Source organism: Dasypus novemcinctus, chromosome 22, assembly GCF_030445035.2.
Source record: "Dasypus novemcinctus isolate mDasNov1 chromosome 22, mDasNov1.1.hap2, whole genome shotgun sequence".
Taxonomy (NCBI): Eukaryota; Metazoa; Chordata; class Mammalia; order Cingulata; family Dasypodidae; genus Dasypus; species Dasypus novemcinctus.
In genome coordinates this window covers 69,737,265-69,742,605 of record NC_080694.1, presented here as the reverse complement: position 1 = coordinate 69,742,605, position 5,341 = coordinate 69,737,265, and positions in this window count along the sequence as shown.

Below are 5,341 nucleotides of genomic sequence, written 5' to 3'. Positions count from 1 at the left end.
CAGTGATTATATTTGTTTTATAATCTGCTAGATGAAATATTAAACACACCCTACTTTTAATTTGTTTTATAAAAACTTTTCTAATTCCAAATTTATGCAAGTATTCACTCATATTCCCACCTCCTATTGCAATATTTATTTTACAGTGAATTCTTTACAAACATCTTCTTAGGAATATTTTAGTTTAATTGATGAATCAGAGATCTATTTATTACCACTATTGTGAGTGAGTTAGTATTTACCCTAATAATTTATTATGTCTTCACTAATTTGCAATGCCAGGTTTTATCCTTCCAGACACTTATATTTGTATTTGAAAGTTTATGTTAAGTGATATATCCTCCCAGAGATAAATACCAAAGATACCCAGCAATTGCATTAATCCATGGAAATTCTATTCTGCTTTTATTCCTGTTGCTTTTTCAATGTCTTAATTTCATATGTTTTTATAAAGCTTAGGTAGGCCCATTTTTCAGAATTGTTATCCAATGACAGTTTTAAAATTACATTTGAGAGTTGTGGTAGGTAATTTTATGTTTCACCTTCTCTAGGCTATAATATCAACAACAATCTAAGTGTTACTGTGAAGATATTTTATAAATACGAGTATTGCCTTCAATAATTTGGTGGCCATTATCCAATCACTAGAAAAGCTTCATAGTAAAATTGACATATCCCAGAGAAGAAGAAATTTTGCCTCAATGTAGCAGTATCAAATCTTACTGTGGAAAGGCTTACTGATACAGTAGAAAATCCCCCCCCCCTCAAATTATGATGAATGTTTCCTTAATAAACATGCTGCTAGATTTTTTCAGAAGAACATTATAGACTTATTGGTAAACTTCCCTTACTGTTCCCTTCTATCTCAAAAAGTGTCAAAAATTAGTAATGTATTTTGAATTTAATATTATTTCTAGAATATTTCCTTCCTCTTTTCACCATTTCAAATTTTGATCTGTTGTAACAACCTTGATTTATGAAATAAGTTTCATATGACTATCATTCATTATTCTTCTATTTAGTCTTGAATTTCATATACAATATTTCCATTATGGTTTTTTATTGCTATACATGGGAGATATTAAACTCTATTTGTATATTTCAACTATTTTGTCAGCTTCTGCATTAGTGTGAAGCTTGTAATAATGAAGTTTTCCATTTTTCCAGTTAAAAAATCTATTAGAAAATGAGAAGCAGTGACAATAGTAATTAATAATTACATGTGTCTTGGAAATAGAGTAATAAAGCAGAAAACCTTTGAAAACAATATTTTTAAAGGTTTATAAAGTTTTAAAGGCTTATACAATTTACCAAAGGTACAATTAAAGAAAAGTTTTACCAATAGGGTATTCTTTAGAGTTTTATAGGTTTTATAGGTTTTCACAAATGCATAATGTTCATATTTCAGTCATTACAGTACCAAACAGAAAAATCCCATCCCCTAAAAGTGCCCTGCATTCCATACATTCTTCCCTTCCCTTCTCCTTAGAAACTCTAGTAGTCACTATCTTTATATCGGAGTCATAAGTTCTTACTTTCCCTCATGATAGTATCTACAATAACAATAAATCAACTTTGGACTGTGGTTGCATTCCCCCTTATATTCATTCCTCAATCTTGAAGAATTTGGGATGATGTCCACTTTGCTTCAGATTAAGAGAGGGATTAGCTATTATAGGTTAATAGGAGAAATTGTCTTACTTTCAGCTGGATATACTCTGTTTTTAGAATGAAACATATCTATTATCAAAAATATTTTAATATATTATAATGAAATTTATCTTTCATACCTAAACATACTTAAACAATAAGTGTATAGTAAAAGTTGAGAACTTACAAAATAAACATGCATAACATCATATAGGGATCCCATATATCAGCCCTCCACCAAAACCTTGCAATGTTGTGAAATATTTGTTACAAAGTGTTAGTTGTCCTGGGGAAGTTGGAAGATATGGAGAGTAGGAGTTGACTACAACTCTCCTGAGATTCAGGGTTCAACCAGCATATGATCAACTGAATATTTAAGTCTAAATATTTAATAGGTATAGTGATAAACTATTGGGTCATAAAAGGGACAAAAGAACCATATGTAGGGAAATTATAAATGATACTAACTCTGTTATATTGGGGAGATAAATTATCATACATTTCAAAATAAAGTCCATTGGTGGAGTGCTGAATTCATGGGATTGTGTGCCTTGACTTTAGTGTCTGGTTGTGTCTAGAGTCCTTTTGTTCACAATGGCATTAGTGAAATCTGCCTGAGACTTGCATAAGCATAACCTCAAGAATGATCTCCTGATTCTCTTTGAAATATCTTAGACATAAAAATGCTTTTATATTTAATGTTCCCCCTATTTGGTCAACATCGTTTTCCAAATGCATTCTTGGTTGGTGTTTGGTATAAATCCCTTAATGCATGGGAGGTTTATCCATGGGAGTCATGTCCCATGCCAGGGGGAAGGTAATGCATTTATTTGCTGAGCTTGGTTTAAAGAGAGTCCACATTTGGTAACAAGGAGAATTTCAGGAGGTAACTCATAGGCATTGGTTATTATTAGGCTAAGTTTCAATTTTACAAGAATAAGCTTCATAAGTACAAGCAATCATATCAAAACCTTGGCATATTGACCTGTTTTATTTTATTAATTACTTCTTATATGCTCTAGAGGTTTTTGCCACTCTATTTGAAAAAGTAGCAGGACTCCCCAGGATGGGAGTTTAATATTTTCTTGGCTATTGTGTGGGTTGCCACTCATGGAGAAAACACAATTATGACAACACAAAGGCATTCATATCCTGTAGAGGCATGATCCTGGTGGACCTATCCATACACACCCCTGCAACCAACACCCTGCACCAGTGAAACTTCCATGCCATAGATCCTGAAAGAACACCCCCACAATTGTATCCTCAACAATACTTGCCCTCTTCAGAGTTCAATGATTCGCACATTCACCTGTCATAAACCCATACCATGCCCCAGCACTGTGAATAGATCAAACCCCCAATCTTGCTCAAACACACACTCCAGCAACATTGATCACATTGATATTGCTACACAACCATCACCTCCATCTGCTGCCAAACCACAACCATTGACCTTATCAAAGGTTCTGCCAGGATTGAACATCAGCATCGGAACAGTATGGAGGCTTTAAGTTTCTGAGGAATAAATTTAACAAGTAAATTGAAAATTATATTTTTATATTAATTAATATAAAAATAAGTAGAAGCGTCATGATTAAGGGATTGGTAAGTGAATATAATATAATCACTTCAAATTGGAAAAATGGCCTTTTGTGAAAATCCTAGATAGAACCCATGAAAGGGGTGCTCATTCTATGTAGCCATGTGGCTTATTTATGATGTCTCGATGTTCTAAGAAATTTTAGGAAAAATTTTCTTAAGACTTTGTACATTGTAGCAGTTTGTGAGACCTGCATAAGAGTAACTTCTAGAATGAATTCCCAACTTATTTCAAATGTCTTATCCTTAGAATCTTTATTTTGTTTCATTTTATTTACTATTTCTCCCTTTTGACTGAAGTTCTTCTCCAAAAGCATTGCAGATCAGCATTTGGTATTAATCCCTCAACACCAGGGAGGCTGATCCCTAGGACTTATGTCCCATGTTTTAGAAGGAAAGGTATTGAGGTATTTGAAAAGTTTGGCTTAGAGAGAGAGACCACATTTGAACAACAAGGAAGTTTTCAGAAGGTGACTTTTAAGCATTAATTATTATCATTATAATTAATATATAATATTCACTAAAATTAGACTTAATTTCATCATTATACAAATGAATTTTATAAGTGCAAGACTTAAGATCGAACACTTGGCTCATTATTTTTTATGAACTAATTGCCTCATTTCCTTTTGTGAGGCAAGGCTTATATATCCCACAGTTTATTTTACTAAGACTCCCTCTTTGTAAGTTCACAGGGGATAATTTATTTTATTCAAAAGAATGGACCTTAGGTTTAGACATGCAAAGTTCCTTGATTACAGTTTCTGTAAATTGGGAGTTCCTATTTCTTGAGTGATTAGCATGAATTCCTCAGGTGGGGAAGTCTAATAATTCTTAGCTACTGTGAGCGCAGCAGTCATATGGGAAAGAAAAGCATCTATCCATCCAGGGAACAGACATACAATAACAAGGACAAATTTACATTTCATTAAAACACATAGCTGTATAAAGTCTATAGAAGATGTTTAAATGGACCCTGTTAGTGGAGGCAACTGACCCTGTCCTACCTTTACACTCTTACCAGGGTTATGTTAAATGACAGGTAGATCATGATTTATATAATTGTCTTGCTTCTTGTTTAAAGTTCCTTTTTGCTGAAAATGATACACTGAACTATAGGTGACTGCATACACTTTCAGGGAAGCAGCAGAGTAAAACAATGTAGCTGACAAGAAATTTGGTTGTTTCTGTGACATAACATATTTTTAAAGAATAACTGAAATTATGAATGGTACCATTATATTATTGTCTAATATTATGCAGATAAGTATCAGGATATTATATGGACAATGAGAATATTTTTAAATCTTTTGGGAATTTTATACAATCTCAAATGTTTATATGAATAAATTTTCACCTGTACAAATTCAACTAACAGAGAGTTAGAAAATCCCTTTTAATTTTTATAATACTTCCCATGTAACTCATAGAATATCAAATTAGTTTAACTATTTCTGGTATTTTCTTTTTACAATGTGAAAGAACAAATCCTTTGCAACAGATTGAAATTCAAAAAATAGCTTTTGGTTTGCTTCTGCAAAGACAAAATGCCAAAAGTTGCCAGGTTTGAACATTATGTGAAACTAGGAAGTGTGAAGCAATAGTTCGTTCCATATTTAACCAAAGTGATAATAAAAGAATAAATAGAATAAATAAGACTTAAAATGTTTGTGAGAAAATAGTTCTTTAAGTGAGAAAAATTTTCTCTTGAAATATAAAGAATAAGATTAATATAAACAAGAAGGAGGATATTATTCTCATAGGACATAGGGTCTTTGTCATTTAGGCAAATAACAAGAAAACTTTCAGATGGTAGGAAAACTTTTTATAAAATCTCACTGAAAACAAACCAAAAACTTTAATGTTTTAAAACAGAGAGAATGAAATTCTAATTTTGCATGAATATATTGTTTGGCATGAAGTCTCTTAAAATATTATAAATAAGCTCATTAAATTTTAGTCAGCATTGACCATAATAAATAGAATTCATTTCCATAAACCTTCCACAATTTTCTGTATCTATTGTTGTCCTATATATTCCTGCTTCTCATTTGGGAAAACTAATCATTTTACTTTAGGACAAAGCTAT